Genomic DNA, 22,649 nt, shown 5'->3' with positions numbered 1-22,649 from the left:
CTTCTGTTGAAAATTTTACTAAAGCTGCTAAAGTGGAATATGACATAAAATAATTTAAATTTCACAGTTATATTCTCATATACATTAAAAAAATAGACAAATGTATCTTTTGTGTTTCGTCCCCAAAATTCCACCCTCCCCAAGTAGAAACTCAGTTAAATGTCATTCATAATTTGAGTCTGTTTTCTATAAATATATGTGCAAATAGAAATATATAGTTTGATTTTTCCTAAGTGTATATTTTAAATAGCAAATTGCATTATGATTTAAATGTGGGACATTTGCAGTGGACACATATGTAACAACACAGAAACTTTGAAAATAATAAGATGGATGATGAAGCAATATGAAAACACTAGCCAAAAAATGGTAAAAAATATATTAATAGAAACATATACTTCAATGAAACAGTGTTATCAGAGATAAAGAGGAAAACTTCAAAATGAAAAAAAGGGCTATTCAAAAAAATGTAAGGATTCTAGGGGCGCCTGGATGGCTCAGTCGGTTGAGCATCCGATTTCAGCTCAGGTCATGATCTCACGGTTCGTGGGTTCAAGCCCCACGTCAGGCTCTGTGCTGACGGCTAACTCAGAGCCTGGAGACTACTTCAGTTTCTGTATCTCCGTCTCTTTCTGACCCTCTCTTGCTCACGCTGTCTGTCTGTCTGTCTCTCTCTCTCTCTCTCAGAAATAAATAAAACATTTTTTTAAATGGGAAAAAAAGAATGTAAGAATTCTAAATTTGTATGAAACTAGTAAGGCACCCTTGAAAATACACAAAACTTAAAAGAATCAAAAGAAGTGAAAAATTCAAAATTGTACTTGGAGATTAAAATTTTTTTCCCTATAAATTATAGGGCAAGCAGACAAAATAGCCAATAAATATATGAAAATTAGAAAAAATTTAATCCAATTAACATCTTTTTTACAGACTGCTACCAAACCATTTTTCCTGGATGAATCTGATCTACATTATAAAAATAAACCATATTACAGGACACAAAGTAAGTCTCAAACACTTAAAAACTAGCCTAGAAATAATTTTTTAACGTTCTTTAATGTTTGAAAACTAATCAGTATGGCTTAAAATAGCCTTGGAACAAAGGGAGCCAGAATAAATATTAGAAGTGGGGCGCCTGGGTGGCTCAGTTGGTTAAGCATCCAACTCTCAATTTTGGCTCAGGTCTTGAACTCAGTTTGTGTGTTTGAGCCCTGCTTCAGGCTGACAGTGTACAGCCTTCTTGGGATTCTCTCTCTCCTTCTCTCTAGCCCCCACCCTCAAAATAAATAAAACTTAAAAAATATATTAGAAGGACTGACACATAATCAAAATGTGACATCTCAAAAATTAGAAACGGTTAAAATCTGTGAGCTAACATTCATTCCCAAAATGCTACATGAATACAGCATAGAAAACCCAAAGGTACTGGAAAGTAGTTAAATTAGAAAGAAAAAAAAGGTAAGCAATTGAATGAAATCAACAACAGATAATCCAATAGAAGAGTAAGCAGAGAGTAATTAAGAAATGATGACAGAAAATGAAACTTTTTACAAATATCCAAACTGGAAAAGGGATATCATTAAAGATTAAAAGGGTGGGGTTCCTGGATGGCTCAGTCAGTTGGATGTCTGACTTCAGCTCAGGTCATGATCTCATGATTAACAAGTTCGAGCCCTGTGTAGGGCTCTGTGCTGACACAGAGCCTGGAGACTGCTTCTGATTCTGTGTCTCTCTCTGTCTCTCAAAAACAATAAGAACATTAAAAAAAAAAGTAAACATTAAAAGAGTAGCAAGAATATTTGAAAAAAATGCCAATAAACTTGAGAACTAGGATTAATGGAAACTCACTGATTTCCAAAATGAACATTAGAGAAAAAACAAATTTTAAATACTTATATATCTATTCAAAAATTGAATCTCTACCTCAATTTTTCCTACTGTAAAAACTCGAGTTAGTTAACTTTACCAGTTATTCTTCCCAACACTTGCTAATCTTAAAAAGTCTTCCAATAAATATAAAAAGAAGGAAAAAAAACTTCTCAGGTTGTTTTATGAGAAACTAAATCATTATTATTCAGAGTTGATATAACTGGGGATATGTGAAATTCAAAAGACTCTACCAAAATAGACAATGAGGATTAAAATATGAATTCTTAAATTTGCTAGATATGAGTTTAAATACAAAATTAAATGTATTTCTTTACAGTAGTAACAAAAATTAGAGGGAAAAGTTTTAAGATAGACATTAAATACATAGAAATATATGTAAAGAAGTGGAAGATCTTTACCATCAAAGATTGATCTTACAGTCACTACCGAAAGAAATCAATGGAGCCCTAAGACAATCAAATGATATAACTTGATCATCATGGATTTGTAGATGGATTGAAATATTTAATATTGTTAGCGTCTTAATTTTTCCCAAATAGATCTATAAACGAAAGAAGTCCTAATTAAAATTCCATCAGATTTGTGTCCAAACTGATGTGATTTGAAAATTTATATGGAAAATACGTAAATTTTGTTTGTGAGCAACAAAACCTGATAATTTATTATCTACCAAATAATGAGACTTTTTATATGAAATTGATGAGATTTATATGGACAATAAAACAAGAGTTAGGATACATACTTGTACATATATAGAAATCTGATTATGAAGGTCAACACTTCAATTTCATAGGAAAATAACTACCTTTTCAATAAATATTTTACGTCAATAATATATATGTGCAATAGAAAGGAAGTTGATTACTATCTTGCATCATAAAAAATACACAAAATAGATTGTAAACCTAAATGTGAAAGCTTAAATTATGAAACTTCTAAATGATAGAGTATCTTCTGGAACTATAGGAGGGCAAAAATAACTTCATAACTCACAAGTTCTCTATAACAGAACAAATTGATAAATTATACTTAAGTAAATTAAGATAATAGTTTCAAAAATCAATATTAAAATTGAATTAGATTTTAATATAAATTAATCAATTGCAAAAGTCTATAATAAAAGACTTGTTATATATAACAAAAAATAATCCACATCCATGATGCACAAAGAAGTTTAATAAACCTGTAAGACAAATACTGCAGTAGTAAAAATGATCAAAAATTTTAATCAATGTGAAATATAGATTAATAAACCATTATATATTTATATAGATATATAGATCTAGATATATAGATAATAAAACAACACTGTGATACTACTGCATCCCTATGACAATGTCATAAAATAAAATAAAATGTCCTAAAATAAAATGGAGGGGCACCTGGGTGGCTCAGTCGATTAAACGACCAACTCTTGGTTTCACTGCAGTCATAATCTCACTGTTGGTGAGATCAAGCCCTGTGTCAGGCTCCACACTGACAGTGCAGAACCTGCTTGAGTTCTCTCTCTCCTCTTTCTCTCTGCCCCTCCCCCTGCTTACACACATGCTTTCTTTCTCCAAAATAAGTTAACATTTAAAAATAATAAATAAGCATTTAAAAAAATAAAAAATAAAAATAAATTAAATTAAAAGTGTTGACAATATAAGTGTTTGAAAGGCTTTGGAGCAACTAGTAATCTCACAGTTTGCCTTGGGAAAATAATTCATACAACTTTGGAAAATTTTGGCAATGTTTAATAAACAAATATTTGCATATTTTATGGACTAGCAACTTCAGTTCTCTATATAACCAAGAAGAATAATTGTTTTATTCCCATGATTCATGTATTCCCATGAAAAGATATATACAGTACTGCTTAGAGAAGCTTTATTCATAAGACTCATAACTCAAACAACCTTAGTTGTCCACAACTAGTAAACTTTTTAAAACTCTGTGGTAAGATATTCATACTAAAAATACTATACAGCCTTGAAAAAGAACAACAATGCTAGAAGCCACAACATGGGTGGATATCATAAGCATAATTCTGAGTTAAAACATCCAGCACAAAAGTATATATATTATATAGTTTCATTCAAATAATGCAGGCAAAATTAATCTGTGGGAATAAGAGTAGTGAGTAGGTTGAGGGGAGTATTAAGGAGGTTTATGAGAAGTTTAAATTTGCTCTATATCTTGATCTGATAATAATAGGAGTATTAAGTAAAAATTTCTCCAAAATAGAACTTTAAGATTATTTACTTTAACAACAAGAAAAGCAAATTGCATTAAGCAACTATGAATAAACCAGCTTTATTTTTACTAATTAATACCTAATTTGATATCCTGAAGTAGAATGTTAATAATTTAATAAAATATTAAATATATGCCTTTGTCTTAATATCGATAGACAACAGGTTAGAATGAAAGTTAGACTTGTTTTACTGTGGCAAATTGTCAGTACAGTCATTGCTCTCAACAACTGAGGAAGTACTGTATGTGTTTTCTTAGCTTTAGAAATAGCTTGGGGGGGTGGTGCCTGGGTGGCTCAGTCGGCTAAGCATCCGACCTTGGCTCAGGTCATGATCTCACTGTCAGTGAGTTCAAGCCCCACATCAGGCTCTATGCTGACAGCTCAGAGCCTGGAGCCTGCTTCTGATTCTGTGTCTCCCTCTCTAGCTCTGCCCTCTACCCACTCATGCTCAGTCTCTCTCTGTCTGAAAAATAAAAACACTAAAAACTTTTTTAAAAGAAAGAAATAGTTTTAGGGGGTACCTGGGTGTCTTAGTTGATTGAGCGTTGGACTCGCGTTGGACTCTGGATTTTGGCTCAGTTTGTGATTTCATGGTTGTAGGACTGGGCTCTGTTTTGAGCTTCATACTGAGCATGGAGCCTGCTTAGTATTCTCTTTCTCTCTTCCTTTCCTTCTCGACTGTTTATGTTTTCTTTCTCTCAAAATAAACATTAAAAAAATATTTATAAAGTATCACCATGAATTGTGCTAGTTACCATTGATGGCGGTTCATAAGGTAGTAACAAAAAAAAGTATAAATTCAATAAACAATTGGTCATTTTGCAAAGGAAAGGGGATAGAGGGAGACCCACAATTTTTGGCATAAAATGTTTGGAAATTTTGACATTTCTAAAACTAAATTGTAAGAGATCAGCTTGAAGAAGTTTTTGAGTGGTAGAAGCTCACTAAAAATCCTCAATGCCCTAGAGCAATAATTAGATTAGTTTGTTTTCTTTATTTAAGACTTAAATTTCGAGGAAATCCTATTACCAAGGAGAATGTAAGCCTTGTCTAAAATGTTCTGTGACTCCCCAATTCATCTTAAATCAATTGCTAAATAGCTTGTAGAGACTTCCAGTAAGCGGTGAGGGAACACCCACCAACAACATTCATTTTCTTTTTCTTTTTAATGTTTATTTATTTCTAGGAGAGAGAGAGCGTGAACAGGGGAGGGTCAGAGAGAGAGGGAGTCACAGACTGAAACAGGCTCCAGGCTCCGAGCTGGCAGTCAGCACAGAGCCCGACGCGGGGCTCGAACCCACGAACCGCGAGATCATGACCCAAGCGAAAGTCGGACGCTTAACCGACTAAGCCACCCAGGCGCCCCAACAACATTCATTTTCGAAATAACCAGAGAGGTTAATACATGAGTAGCAGCCTCCCAAAGACTAGAATCAAGAACATCAGGGAAAAGAGAAACGGCAGCCCCTTTAAGCGAGTAGAATCAGGTGTAAAAGGAACGTTGTACAATGACAGCAAGATTTAAGAATTGTCAGTGCCCTTAACAGGGCACTCTCCTCTCCTAGTTTTACTCTTATATTCTGGTTATTTTTCTGTGACTGTCTCTCTCCGCTCCATTAGTAATTTGATTGTTTAGGGGTGGTGCATAGAAAACTTTCTAGGTCTTACATTGGGTTCTTACAAAGATCCATATTGCCATCTCAAGGATATTGCTATCCTTGAATTTGAATTAGATGCAAGAATTGAATGAAATTGTGTGGTGTCTTCATTAACAAACATTCTGACTAAAAGAGTGGCAGTAAAACATACATTTGGTAACCAAAATGTTAGATTTTTGAAAGCGTACTCTGTGCTCATAAAATGCAGTATTTTCTCTGTCTTCTAGAAATACAGTTAGAATATGTTTCCTGTGCCCTTTTGAAATGAGTTTGAGCCATAGTTCTAAGTTATGACAAGTGGGGTATAGATGAAAATGATATACAAATGCTTTTGTGACAGGACTATATGTACTTCTCAGAGCATTTCATATTTTCTTTCTTTATCCATTTGCATATCTGATAAAGACGATACATGAAAATCTCCAGTACCCTGGGTAATAGTACTTAGTCACTAATGGCTGTGTGGAGATACACGTCCTGCAAATTTACACACATAATCTCTGATCCTCATGGAAATTTATTAGAGACACAAGAAGCTTTGCAGTCATAAACCATTGTGATTTAGGCTTAAATTGGGAACAACCAATAGAAACTGTACTATTGGAACAGAAGAGAATTAATTTAATTAGTTATCTTAAGTTTTACTTGCTTTTGAAAATAATTGAAACTTTTTTTATAATTTACAAAATTCTACTGTTATAATGTATAGATATCTGAGATATTTAATGCCTCTTATTTTTTTAAGTGTTTGTTTATTTTTGATGGGGGGAGGGGTAGAGAAAGAGGGAGACAAAGAATCTGAAACAGGCTCCAGGCTCTGAGCTGTTACCCTACGTGGGGTTCCAACTCACAAACTTCGAGATCATGACCTGAGCTGAAGTCAGAAGCTCAGCTGGCTGAGTCACCCTGGCACTCCTCCTCTTTAGTATTTTATTCCAATTTTCTTATTTATCTTTCTTTTTCATTGTACATTCTGCACAATTGTGGAAATTGAGGTAAAGGTTTGCAACACATTTCTTTCTTTTTTTCCTGTCCTATATTTCTAAAAGGCGTGCTTTACCTTTCTCTCCTCACAACTAGGATGAAGTGGACAAGATTAATTTTTCCACCATAAATAGAAATGTAAGCTTGTTAACTAAGTTAACTTTATTATACAACTGGAAAGAAAGTTACATTTTCTGCATATGAGATATATTATAAATTTTAACTAACCTTATGTTTTACTACAGTTGCTTGCTTTTGAATAGTATTTACCAGGTGGCTTTCTGTGAATTCCATTATTTTTACTCTTTTTGTGATAGCTTTAGGTATGTATAATTTAAGTAGGTATACATAAATGTTTTAATTATTCATCATTTATATACTTTATATAAAAAGGTAGGACTTTCTACTCTGAATTTTGTAATTTAACATATTCACTTTCTTTTGTGAGTTTTTATGTCATCATATTTATTTCAACTCTTTATGTTTGAAACTTACCATGCATTCTAATTTCTCTTTTCTAAATTGTGTTGGATTAATATAATTTTCTTTGTTATGTAATATTTAGAGTCAAACTTTATATCTCCTATTTACTGATTTGAATGTGGGAAGAAAATAATAAATTTTTATATATTTTTGAATACAAAATTAACTACTACATTGCAAATATTTGGAATTTAAAAAATAAACAAATTAAAAAGCTAAATATTTAAATATTTCAAAAATTAGGAACATAAGAAATACCAAATAATAATCTAAATAGAAATGCTGAACACATCCCATTATTCTAACAATACTTCTTAGATTAAATTCATCCAAAATTATAGAAAAATTTACAAAATGAAAAAATAAAAATTTTGTAGAAAAATGAAAATGATATGATAGTAATTTTTTAGAAGGCAGGATTCCCAAACAATATTAAAACAATTTAGACACAGAGGCAGATCTGTATATCATTTGATTCTGATTACACTGTTAAACTCTCACACACACAGACTGGAAAGAACCGTACTGTACAATAGCAGTAGGGATTATACTGTGCTGTAGAATTATAGGTAATGTTTCTTTTGTCTCTATTTTTTTTGCTTCAACATACTCCATGCATTCTAACTATTCTCAACTAAAGCCTAGAACTATAGGAAGAGGCAAAGCAATGACAAGACAAATATGGGATGATGCATCCATTATAATAGAAAGTTTGATTTGCTGTCATGGAGTCTAAGTCTGTTATGAACCCTGGAAGCTGCAGAAATTACTCCTGTAATTCAATTATGGTTTATCTTCTTTTTCTCCCAGTGTATTGAAAGCATAGCCACCTCACTATCCACTGACTCTCTAGCACTTGCACATTGCTTGGCTCTTCTGTGACCTGTAGCCCGTGTATCTTCATATCTGCTAAGTGGTTCTCATCTAACAGTACTTTGGCAATATGAAATACTTTGGAGTCAATTTTTCCAGTTGTTGAAAAGCTTTCTGAATTTTATTGGCTAGGGAAATTATAGAAAGACTGTTATAAGCTAACTCTAAATATTTTTATCTGATTTCTTTAATCCTTAAATAGTATCTCTTTTCAGTAATATATTTTAAATTATTTTTTAAAGCAATGAGACATTCTAATTCATGTGAGTTCTGATTTTTGAGAAAATGAAACGTTCCCAGTTCTTTGTCTTCTTTAGTCTCACAATGCTTACACTTCAGTGCTGTATTGCCTGTATCACTTAGAACATTCTCGTTTTCATACCCTATCTATTCAAAGCCCATTGAATGAGTGAAAGAATTATTCTAGCAATAAAAACTTCCCTTTGTAAATTATAATTGTCTTCCTTCTCTGGAGGAATTTGTGATTTAGAATTCTTTCTAAACTATGGTACCTTTGTTCCATTCAAAATATTAATGTAGAATTTCAAAGTACCTCAAGGATAATAAAAACTTTTAAAATTTGAATTTCTGCACATCCTTCAAGGGAAAAAAATACAGATCAATAAAGTTAGATCATAAAATCATCCATACTTAATACCAACAGCACGACTAGGACAAAGATAATGCTATACACTTTAATCTACTTCAATGGCAAATAACCACCTAAGACCACAGATTTTGCTTAATGCCTGTACTTAAATGGAACCTGTACCTGAATGGAAAGTCAGAGGCAGTTGTGATGAAAGTAAGGGACTGCTATTGGCTCCTTCTGGGAATGACTGCAGATAACATCTAATAATACTCATCTTCAAAAGTATAAAAGTAGAACCAGGACAGGGGCGCTTGGGTGGCTCAGTCAGTTATGACTAACTACTGTTAGTCCCAGAAAATTCAACACACTAATCAAAACAACAAGATGTGAATCCTGAACCCTTTAACGTTACCATAAGAATACAAGAAAACATGAGCATTCTATTTCTTAACCAAAAAAGTTCTCTAAATTAAAAAACAAAAACTGCAACACCATTCTTATATGAATTAAATGTAATTCAACCAGCATTTTCAGAATCGAAATAATACTACAGGTCAGAAATACAGAGTCTGACTACAAATGGACACATGAATGCATATAAGAACTGACTAAAGAAATTAAGTAAAAAACAATAGTCTCTGAGATGAAGACTAAATTGCAAGGTCTCCAATAGAGAATAGAGACAATCAAAGGCATAAAGAGGATTTAGAAAATAAAAGTGATAAAAAGAGGCAAGAACAATATTTAAAAAGGCAAAAGTGAAAAGAAAGGAATGTGTATTTGCGTATGTATAAAGATCAAAGACATAGCAAATTAGATGCATTTTTACAGATATGCTCTAGTTAATAAATGAAAGAGTGATTGAGTACAGATCTACTTAGATCTAAGTATACTATATACTATCTATAGATCACTATACTATAGATGTGGATATAAAATACATCTATATATCTACGTATATAAAAGCCTTAAGAGTTTACTTTTCTAGTGTCCCAGAATAAAATGGTGAAGAAAAGAATGTCTCTATTCTCACTGTCAGAGAACAGGGCAAATGCAATGTTGGGTTTTGTAATACAATGAACGTGCCAGTGCATGATAGGTGTGAACTAGATGAGACACTTTTATCTTTCTGATCTTCAGCTTACCACACGCAGCAGAGAAACTCCTATTGGATGTAACAGAATTGTCTTGTTGATAAAATAATAATATTTGATAAAGGCCATTTTCACAACAAGAAGCAAGATTTCTGCTTGAACAAGTTATTTGATTTTTTCCAATAGTTTATCAAAGTTAAATCCCAGTAAAAAGAAATCCGTGCAAAAATCTGCATGTAAGGTTTAATGAAATTCAAGAAGGGTCCATATCAGATGCAAGCAGCAATAAACATTATAGTTTGTATATTCCATACATATGTGCAAATACATATGCACGCATATACTTATGTGTTTTGTTTATAATACTTTTAGTATTAAAATTATTACAATATTTGTTATTAATGGAGGCAGTATACTTTACAGTCATTAAAAGTATTTTTTCCTAAAATATAATCAACATTATGGTATAATTTATACTTTGTATGTTGATTCAAAAGGATTATGAAGTGGGGCATATACATCATATTTTTCTTCAAAACTGAAGTTTTTGTAATGATGATAAAGCACACTGTTAGCAAGGGTAATAAAGAGACCCCTTGGGAGTGAAAATTAGTTAAAACATCTAGAGGGCAATTATAACATGCCACTCAAATTTGGAGGAAAAAATACAAATAAGATAGTCTGTCAATTTCATTTTTAGGAATAATCAACTTATATGGAAAGGTATTCCAAAATTAAGTAAAAAACAAATTAAATTAAAATTCAAAAACTATAGTTTTATAACTTAAAGTATATTTCTATAGAGACATAAATGTTGGTATTCAACATATAAAATTAACATAAATATTTTAGAAAATATTGAACAATTAGGGGAAAAAATCACTAAAATTGATTATTTTATCTCATGTGGTTTGGGATAATAGTCACTGGGTTAGAATACTTTTTAATATTGTTTTCCTACATGTTATTTTTCTCAAATAACATGTATTTTTCATAATAAAAAATGGAATATTTCCAAGATCCAAATAAACAAAAATTCCAATATCTGTAAGGCTATATTGTTGACATTAACACACTTGTTACAGTATAAAAATATAAGGTGCATATAAAAAATACTTATTTTTCCTCACAATTTTGTTGTAGTAAGACATGTCTTTGAAGTTTTATCAATATTAAGAGTGAATGTATGTTTTAATAATTCAAAAGATATTATTACTTTCTGCTGGACACTAGGACCATCAGTGCAAGAATGACTAGGGATTGAGGTGTCTGGGACACTAGGACCATCAGTGCAAGAATGACTAGGGATTGAGGTGCCTGAGTGGCTCAGACAGTTAACCATATGATCTCACAGTTTGTGAGTTCAAGCCCCGGGGTTGGGTTCTATGCTGACAGCTCAGAGCCTGGAGCCTGCTTTGGATTCTCTGTCTCCCTCCCTCTCTCTGGTCANCTCGAACCCACGAACCGCGAGATCATGACCTAAGCGAAAGTCGGACGCTTAACCGACTAAGCCACCCAGGCGCCCCTAAATATATTTTTTAAAATGACTAGGAAGAGACAAGTCTTAAGATCAGTTGAATATTTCTTTACAGTTGCCTACTTATTAATATATTTAAGAAAACTTAACTCTCCTTGTCCTGAAATACATAGGAATGAGTTATGTTATAGAATCTGGAAAGCATACAAAGTTTACTGTCACAAAATTTTGAATTAGTGTATTGATAATTTCAGTGTTAATGTCTTCTTCAGAATTGCAAAGCTCCTCACAATTATTACATCATGTATATCTACTAATTTTTGTATCAAATGGTAAAGTAGAATATCAACAACAGCAAATGTTCATTACACAGTTAAGGCACTCGAAAGGTATATTATTATCCATTCCAAATTATTTGTCAATTTTAACACTTTTGTCAAGAAATCCTTACATTTCACTATGGTGGAAACGGGAAACAAATGAACAACAAAAAAGGAATGATGATATATGTTAACACATATGTTTACATTGTGACTACCTGAAAAATGTTTAAACATGCAAGTAATTTCATCTGTTTAGTCAAGTAATAATACAATAGAGAGTTTTTTCCACAATACAATAATAACTATATTATAGAGTTTCTATAAATTATAAATAATCTCTAAAATAATTATAATAAGCATGAGCCCTGAGGTGAAAATTTCTGGATTCAAATCCAGGCCCCACTAGTAATCAGAAATTTGATTCGGGACAAGTCCTGTTCATTAGCTTCTTCATCTTTACATAAGGTTATTGTGAAAATAAAAATTATTAATATCAAGCACAACAAAGCACTATATAAAATTTAGTCATGACTTATTATAATTATTATAATCTTTGCTGATAATACTATACTACCAACTACTGCTAGTGTTAGTAATACTGAAGGTAGTTATCATTTGATTTTATCAGCAATAAAAATACAATAACCTCTTCTGATAGTCTTGGTAGAATGTAAATTTCAACTTCCTGATAATGAAGCCATTCTTAATGTACAAGTGAAATCTTAGTGTCTTTTGGAAGAGAAACAACACATGAGGGGGAGAAGTATTTATTATTGCAGATTACAATGTGAAAACTTTTAAGCATGTGATTGAATTTTTACACCAGTCTTGAAGTAATTATTTTTATTCACATTTTACAGATGTTGAAACTATGTTGTACTCTCTAAATATCTGACAGAGCCAACACTGCTTTCTATAGACAAAGGAAAAAGTCAGTCTTTGGCCCACAGTATTATAATTGAGCCATTCTTTAGGCTCAACACAAAATAGCCCCATGTGTTTATTTTTCTGATGTTGGAGTGATACTATTATCACATTTATCTATTTAGAGAAAGTATAGGACTATGGATAGAATGTTGCTCCAGAGATTGAGAGATTTTATGTTGCCTAAATCACAGGGTTCTTGTGAAGGTACAAGGAAATGTTTATAGAAAAGTTTTGTGAACCGTGAGATTATAATGTCACTGGAATATTTCCATAGCTTTGAGAGTGTTGTGATGTGTTTGTTTTTTGACAAAAGTGTAGTATTCTGTAAAGTTTTTTTAATGTTTATTTTTAAGAGAAAGAGACAGAGAGACAGAAGATCTGAAGCAGGCTCTGCACTGACAGCTTAGAGCCCAGATCCTGCTTTGGATTCTGTGTCTCCCTCTCTCTCTGCCCCTCCAGCACTCGTTCGTGTGTGTGTGTGCGCGCGCACGCACGCACCCTCTCTCCCTCTCCCTTTCTGTCTCTCAAAAATAAATTTTAAAAAATTTAAAAAAAATAATGGTTCTTGAGAATTTGCCTCTTGGAATTCTTGGGTACAGATAATTCCAACATTTTAATTTTGGAATTATGAAACCTATTACTAACTTCTTCAAGAATAATTATTTAAAAAGAAATATATGCTAATTTTGATCACAATTTTGTAGATGGTGCTTCCTTTGGCCATCCTATATTATGAATAATAATGTTTGCAATGAAACTAGAATTTGCAAAGTAATAATTATCACCATAGAATTGGTAATCACAATAGCTAATAATTTTTGAACACTTTTAGTATGTCTGTCAGTCTCTTTTATGTCATTACATCTTCATAAAATTCCTGAGAGTTGTGTTATTATCTATGTTTAAAGATGATCAGATTGAGGTTTAAAAGGTTAATTAATTTTCCCAAGATAGGGAAGTAAGAAATAAAAACTTATCTCAATCATCGGCCAGGATTCAAATAAGTGTCTGACTTCAAGAACCATATACTACTATGAGATGTAGGATCTTGATGAATTATGATTGCTATGTGAATTATATAATTAGAACTATTAGTATTCCCCTTATTCATGTTGTATGAGTACCGTTTTAAAAATATGTTAGTGTTCAGTATTACAAGTTAAATCTTCCACTTACACCTACATTTTACCTATTGAAATTGTGACTTCTAACCATTATATCCTAGTTTCTCACTACTCCCCCTTCTCCTCCCCCTCATCAAACATTTAAATAATGTTTGCTGTATCTAGGCACTGTTGCAAGTACATTGTATAACTTCAATATCCTCAAAATTCCACTGATTTCCATTTTGTGGAATAAACTGCACTCTATTCGTTTTGTTGAATTCAATTTTTAGGTCTAAATATGCACCATATCAAAACAGAGGTACTTGCTTTGATTTGACTCGGATTTCTTTAAAAGTGACATTAAAATTATAAATTGACTGAATATGTGAACTGAAACATTTTTGAGAATGACATGGACAGTGAAAATATATGAGCCAAAACAAGAGGAAAAATTTGGGTCTCTCCCAGCAAACCAGTCAGACCACTCATAATGAATAAATTAGAGTTCTCAATAGTTGCAAACAGGCTAACTGAACATCCTTTTAAATTTTTTGTAGGACTATCTTTTGAAAATATATATGCTAATGTTCAGCATTTCAAATGTTAAAGCATGATTTCACACCTACTATGACAACATTTGCTCATATCTTTAAAGTCATAAAGATTGCACTTTCAATTGTAGAATTACACAAAAAAGAATCACTAAAGCATTTAATTTCAGCCTGTATAGTCCTAAAAAACAGGTTATTCAGTGGGTTTGTTTACAGATGAGGAGATCTCAATGTAACATTGCTTGAGACAGATCCTGGACCTGCTCAGTATATCTCATTGCCTCCTAGGGATTTAGAATGTGGAGATAGAGGGCTTCTGCCAGAAGAAAGCAACTATAAGTGGCTCTAAATGCTTACATTTTGATTTAGCCTGCAAGTCACTTAAGGAAACTTAAGTTGATTTGTAGACTTTATGAATTAAATTTCAGAAATACCATAGATTCTATTAACAGAGTTTCAGCATTGCAATTTTGAGCTTTTATCTCTCTCCAGGTTACCTACTGAAATAAATGATTGTGAGACCTTCAGCACTGTATCAGTGTTTGGTACATTATTACCATCATCATCATCATCATCATCATCATCATACATTTGGATAATTCTTACTATATCCTAGGCACAATTTGAAGAGTATTAGGTAGAGTATTTCCTCTTATCCATAAGGTCAAACTAATATTATCATACTTATTTTACAGATGAGAAAACTGAGGCACAAAGACACTAAGTTTCTTGCTAAGGGTACGTAGCTGGAAAGTGGCACAATCAGTACTTAAACCCAGAGTTTGGTTCTTCACGCTGTATTCTTTACCATTATACCATGTTGCTCCTAATATATGTTCTGTTAATGATACATCCATTATCTCATCTGAATTTTAGTATAAACCAGTGAAGTAGTCAGGATAGCTATTGTATTTTCAAATTATGGATAAAAATAATCAAGCTCAAAATTACGAATAAAAATAATTCAAGCATCTTGCGCAAGCTTATGTAACAAGAGGTACAAGTGGCATCTGGAAAGGGAAAATCTAAATATAATCTCAGTCCTCTTTCAACTACATCATCCTAAATTAAAAGGCTAGAATACGTCTGAAAAAAAAAGTGGTCTATATAGAAGAGTGATTCTAAATTCACTTCTTTTTTTCTAAGATTATCAGAATATGTTTAATGTTAAATTGTAACAGGGAGGGCACAAGCAGGGCTACAGTCACAAGAGCAAGGCAAAGAATGATGTGCAAATGCCTCTACTAAACTAATTGCACAGAATATTTCAAAGACTCAACAAGCACTTGTATACATGGTAAGCATGATTCATCATCCAAGCCCACCTCCATGTATAACTCCTCCATAGTCTTCTTTCCTGAATGTCTTTTGGGTTTCCTGCTTTAAATGTCCACTTTTAAAGAATGATTAAACTAATAGGAATGTGTACTGAGAAATTCATGAGAAGCCAAATACTAATATATCTTTTGCTTAGTTTTCTCCTTAAACTTGAATTAATTGGGACTCTATATTAGTAATGTCTATAGTCTTATTATTTTTATATAATCTTCAAGCACTGAACTCTAGAATAATAATCTTAACTCCCTGGAGTCTCTGGAAACTTAATTTCTTCACCTAAAACAAAACAAAACGAGTGATATTCTAAATACTTAGTTGTTATTAGGATCAAATGAAATAATATATAAGAAAAGCTATATAAAATCTAAAAAAATATTGAAATATAAAAATAGTAACTCCATTTGAATCATATAATCTTACCAAATATTAGGGGCTCTGTATATGGTTCTCTTTCCCACTTTTTATGATTTATTTTTGGTGTCTGAAATCGTAACATAAAGTAGTAAAGGGTAGCATAGTATAATGTGTTAGAGTATTTTTGATTCTCTTTTCCGCAAGAATAATAGTATGAAACCTATTTTCTGGGACTTGTTTTTAACCTACCTGCTTATTTCCAATTCAGTTCTTGTGTTTCTTATTTTGTCATCCTTCACTACCTCCCTGAGCAGAGAACTGATCCTGAAACTGGATAAACGGACTCTGATTCCACTCAAGCAGTTCCTACTAAATAGAATGAAAAATGTGGCCATTTGATTTGTGTACTTAGTGAAGATAAATACCTAGTGCTGAATAAATATTGGATGTTTATGAACTTAAAATTAAGCTACCAGATAAGTAAAATTTCTGGTCTCTCCTCTGGACCAGTCTCTGACTATGATTTATTTCCTCCTCCTTTCTTCTTCTTTGCATCTTAGCATCAAATAGGATTAAGGCAAACTAAACATCCTGGTCACATACTTTCTAATTAGTATCCAGCCTACTTTAATCTGGCATCTTTTGCCACTGAAAATTGTCTTTTCTAGTGATTTAGTTCAGTCTTTTTCATTTGTTCTTTGAACATTTGAAGCTATTCATAACCTTTTTTCTTGAAATTTTGTTCCTATTTTGCTTCTACAAAACCATTCTCTTGTTCACTTATGAATATTCCTTCTCAATGCATACATTTGCTTTCTTTCCCTTTCTAGTCCTTTCTCCCCCTGCAATCGAAAAGGCCTCCCTTGATTGTTTCATCCATTTCCTGATTAATTAGTCATACTCTGAAGGCTTCTAAATCTGTACCTCTAGTCCAGGTTACTGTCCTGGGTTCCAGAAAAATATATAACTAAGTACTTTACATCATCTCCTAGTGCTCCCATAGATATGTAAACTAGGCAAGCCAAATGTGAAACATGCTAGTTCTCACTATTTCCTATATTAACTAACAAGTGGCTAAAGCCAGAAAATATAGAAGCAGTTTAGACTACTTGAAACCTTTTACCCCTTCTTTCAGAGCTATCATTGGATTCTGTATATTGAACTTAATATGACGGTCTCTACTTCTGCAGTTTTTGGTCTCATAGTATCTTGGATATTATTATAATATCTAGCATTATACTATAAAATCACATTGGTCTGGAGTGCCCCATCAAATGTCCCTTCCCAACTGCATACTAAATACTTGTACTAAAATGACAGTTGAGGGGCGCCTGGGTGGCTCAGTCAGCTAAGCGACCAGCCTCAGCTCAGGTCATGATCTCATGGTTGGTGGGTTCAAGCCCCATGTCAGGCTCTGTGCTGACAGCTCAGAACCTGGAGCCTACTTTGGATTCTATGTCTTCTTCTCTCTTTGCCTCTCCTCCACTCATGCTTTGTCTCTCTCTCTCTCTCAAACATTAAAAATATTTTTTAAAAATAACAATTGAGTTATTTTCCTGCTTAACAATATTTAATGACTTCTGTCATGTACAAAATAGATCTTAAACTTCAAAAAATGGACTGAGATTTTTTATATATACTTCTTACCTTTGCAATTTTACCCTATTATTTTCTTTCTCACTTCTTAAACTACTGTTGGCTCTTAACATGGATTCGAACTTCCTGGTTCCATTTATATGTGGATTTTTTTCAAGAAATATACACACAATACTGTAAATGTATTTTTTCCTCCTCATGATTTTTTCTTGTAATTTTCTTAATATTTTCTTTTCTCTAGCTTTACTGTAAGCATACAGCATGTAATACATATATAACATATGTGTTAGTTGTTTAAGTTATCAGTAAGACTCTGGTGAACAGTAGGCTATTAGTAAATTTGGGGGGAGTCAAATGTTATATGCAGATTTTCTACCATAAGAGAGGTCACTGTTCCTAATGCCTGCATTGTTCAAGGGTCAGGGGTATAATGGTTGGGTACATCTACTTCCAGAACATACTATAATGTGTTTTGCCTCCAGATCTATACTCACCTGAAAGATGAGTATAATCCCTGAAATGCTACGTCCTGTATATCTTACACGTATACCAAGGTTTAGTTAAAATATTATTCTTAAGTAAAATGTTCATTCTATAACTAACCCAGGATTATCTCGTATACTTTTTCATCAATCAAATTCCGTTTTGTTTTTGTTTTTGCCAGGTCCAGGTGCAGTCATGGACTTAGATGCTCTTACTTATTTTGTGATTATTCTTTGCTGCAGACTCCATTGAAGTAACCCCTTACTTCTTATCAGTTAGACTGAACTCCATTTCTCAATCCAGTCATGTCATTTGCATTTGATTACAGACATTGCTTTCACTCTGCTTTTCCTTGAATAAGCTGACACTTATGCACTGTCTATATTCATCTATTCTCAGGTTACACAATACCTTGCATAAGCAGCCTAGGCTCGTAGCCACATTGCAGAGAACATTACTGGTCTTTACTGTGAGCCGTTTCCATATCACATGTGGTGCTGCANTGTCTATATTCATCTATTCTCAGGTTACACAATACCTTGCATAAGCAGCCTAGGCTCGTAGCCACATTGCAGAGAACATTACTGGTCTTTACCATATCACACGTGGTGCTGCTGCAAGACAAATTGCCAGTGGACTTGTGCAGTCCTTTTGTTGGGAAAATACAGCACCTGTGAGTAAACACTGAAATCAAGTCTTTGTCGGTCAAAGACCTAGTTATTTCATCACAATCACAGTGAGATTCTAAATGAGATGCATGGTGTTCTCCATTACTTCTTGTTCTGCTAAGTGAAGAGTTTCAAGAAAATAGAAAACTTCAGGCTTGTAATGTAGGTCACAGATATCAGATTTAGGTTTACCTAAGTTCTTTAGTGCTTTTAAAGCTTTACTGAGGTTTAGTTTATGTATGAGAAATGGCATATATTTAAATTCTGCATTTTCGATATAACATTTTAAGCCATTATAATATTCAAGGTACTAAGTATTTCTATCAAACCCTACAGATTCTTGTGGCCCTATTAGTATACACCCTTCACTATCCCGTTCACAAGCAAAAACTGATCAGATCTGTGCCACCATTGATGACATATTACATAATTTTATAAAAATATAAAACATGCAAACTTTTCTTTCTGTCCTTTTATTCTAGAAAATGATTTTGAATTTTTTTCATGTTGTATATAGCAATAGTTTGTTCCTATTGCTGATGAGCAGTATTCCATTGTAGAGATATACCATAAATTGTCTATTCTCCTATTGATGACAGTTATTAAACATAGTTTCTCTGTAGGCACACATGCAAGTCTCTTAAACATGTTTTCATTTCTCATGGTAGTGAATTACCAAACTTGTTTCCAAATTGGCTTATGATGTATATTGGCTTATGTCACAGTACACAGTGACTCTTTTTATTTTTTAATTTTATTAGAATTTTTTTAATTCAAGGATAATTAACATACAGTATTTTATTAGTCCCAAGTGTACAAACTAATGATTCAACAATTCTCTGTTTCTCAGTGCTCACCAAGATAAGGATACTTATTTTTTTTAAATAAGGATACTCTTAACCCCCTTTATTTCACCTATTCCCCTCACCCACCTCCCCTTTGGCAGCCATCAATTTGTTCTCTGTATTGTATTGAAGTTGTTTTTTAGTTTCCCTTTTTCTTTGTTTCATTTGTTTTTCTTTGTTTTAATTCACATATGAGTGAAATAATATATTTGTTTTTTCCTGACTGACTTATTTTACTTAGTATTATACCCTCTAGGTCCATCCATGTTGTTGCAAATTGCAAGATCTCATTCTTTCTTATGACTGAATCATATTCCAGTGTGTGTGTGTGTGTGTGTGTGTGTGTGTGTACCACTCTTCTTAATTCATCTTTCAATGGACTCTTGAGTTGTTTCTATATATTGGCTATTGTAAATAATGCCACAGTAAACATGGAGGAGCATATATCTTTTTAAATTAGTGTTTTGATTTTCTTTGGGAACATACCTAGTAGTGGAGCTAATAGGTCATATGGTACTTCTATTTTTTATTTTTATTTTTGAGGCACCTTTATACTGTTTTCCATAGTGGCTGTGCCAGTTTGCATTCAGACTAACTGCACAATTGTTCCTCTATTTCTTGGGGTTTTTTTTTTTCAGTTTGGCCATTCCAACAGGCATAAGGTAATAATATTTCATTGACCTTTGATTTATATATCTCTAATGATTAGAGACATTGGATATCTTTTCATGAGTCTGTTGACCATCTGTATGTCTTTTTTGGAAAATGTCTGTTCAGATTCTCTGCCAATTTTTTAATTAAATTGTTTGTATTTTTGTGTTGAGTTGTATGCTCTTTATATATTTTGGATACTGACCCCTTATCAGATATATCATTTACAAATATCTTCTCCCATTTAGTAGGTTCCTTTTGTGTTTTGTTGATGGTTTGCTTCACTGTGTAAAGCTTTTTATTTTAATATAGTCCAATAGTTTACTTTTGTTTTTGCTTCCCTTGCCAGAGAAGACATATCTAGAAAAAAAAAGTTCCTATGGCCAGTGTCAAAGAAATTATCACCTTTGTTCTCTTCTAGGTTTTTATTATTTGAAGCCTCACATTTAGGTCTTTAATCCATTTCAAGTTTATTTTTATGTTTGGTATAAGAAAGTGGCCCAGTTTTTATTTTAATTTTTGCATGTAGCTGTCTAGTTTTCCCAGCTGGGAAAATAGTTGAAGAGACTGTCTTTGTCACAAGGTGTTATTTTTATATGTTCAGGATTCAAATTTTGGCTATTGAAATAATTTCTATCATAATAGGTTAGACAAGGTCTGCATCCTACTTCACCCATCTGTAAAATGGGGATAAAAATATAACCCAATTTAAAGGTTGATATGAGTAAAACTAATAATAAACATGAAGTATAAAATAGAGTGATTGGAAACATTAAATGTTCAAGATTGCATTATGAATATTATCAATTTCATGGCATGACCTAATTGGTAGATTGTGGAAAATAAAACTCTATTTGAATTATCTTCTTTTTTAAAGTTTATTTATTAATTTGAGAGAGAGACAGAGATAGAGCAGGGGAGGGGCAGAGAGAGGAAGAGAGAGAATCCCAAGCAGCAGACAGCACAGAGCCTGATGAGGGGCTTGATCCCATGAATTGTGAGATCATGAACTGGTTTTGGTATCAGGGTAATGCTGGCCTCATAGAGTGAATTTGGAAACTTTCCTTACTTCTCTATTTTTTGGAATAGTTTAAGAAGAATAGGTGTTAAATATTTGGTAGAACTCACCTGTGAAGCCATCTGGTTCTGGAGTTTTGTCTGTTGGGAGTGTTTTGATTACTGATTCAATTTTATTGCTGGGAATCTATCTGTTAAAATTTTCTGTTTTTTTCCTAATTCTGTTTCAGGAGGGAATATGTTTCTAGGAATTTATCCTTTCTTCTGGTTGTCCCATTGGTTGGCATACAATTCTTCATAATATTCTCTTATAATTCTTTGTATTTCTGTTCCATTGTTTTTAATTCCCTTTTCTTACCAAGAAGTATTAATTTTGTTGATCTTTTCAAAGAGCCAGCTCCTCTCTCATTGCTCCATTCTATTTTTATTTTTTTTTTAGTTTCTGTTTATTTCTGGTCTAGTCTGTATTATTTCCTTCCTCTTACTGCTTTTGGGTTCTTCTTTTTCAAATTCCTTTAAAATCTCTTTTTCCAGTGTTTATCCATTTTGAGAGGGGGGTGAGGAGGGGCAGAGAAAGAGGGCAATACAGAATCCAAAGCAAGCTCCAGGCTCTAAGCTATCAGCATAGAGCCTGACACTGGGCTTGAACCCACAAACTTGAGATTATGACCTTAGCCAAAGTTAGACGCTTAACCAACTGAGTTGTTTGTTAATAGCTGCTTTATGTATTTAGGTGCTTTCATTTTGGGTGCATAAATATTTACAAATGCTATATCTTCTTGTTGGATTGTTCCTTTTATGATTATGTAGTGTCCTTTATCTTTTGTTATGGTCTTTGTTTTAAAGTCTATTTTCTCCAAGGTAATTATCCTACCTTCACTTTTTTTTTTTTTTTACTGCATTTGTATGATAAATGCTTTTCCATCACTTTATTTTCATTCTGCATGTGCCTTTATCTGAGACAAGTCTCTTGTAGGCAGGATATAGAAGGGTCTTGCATTTTTATCTGTTTCATTACCCTATGTCTTTTGATTGAATATTTAGTCCATTTATGTTCAAAGTAATTATTGATAGATATGTACTTATTGTTCTGTGGTTATTTTTATCGTGCTCTTTTCCTTTCTTTTACTCTTTTCTCTTGGAGTTTGCTGGATTTCTTTGGTGATAGGCTTAGATTCCTTTATCTTTACTTGTTTGCATATTTGTTAGTGATTTGTGATTTGTGGTTACCATTATGTTTGTATATAACATTTTAACCATATAGCAGTTTATGTTAAGTTGATCACTTAAATTTGAACCCATTCTAAAAAGTACATTTTTACTTCTACCTGTATAATGTTTTAGGTATATGGTGTCAGACTTTACATTCATTTTGTGAATCCCTTGACTGATTTTTATAGACATTTTTAATTTACTGCTTTTATGCTTCCTACTTCTCTTACTTCTGCTTACGGTCTTTTCTTTCCATTCAAAGACCCCCCCTTTAACATTTCTTCTAAGTAT

This window comes from Crocuta crocuta, unplaced genomic scaffold (genome assembly GCF_008692635.1).
Source record: "Crocuta crocuta isolate KB4526 unplaced genomic scaffold, BGI_CrCroc_1.0 scaffold21, whole genome shotgun sequence".
NCBI classification, from domain to species: Eukaryota; Metazoa; Chordata; class Mammalia; order Carnivora; family Hyaenidae; genus Crocuta; species Crocuta crocuta.
This window is presented reverse-complemented; position numbering follows the sequence as displayed.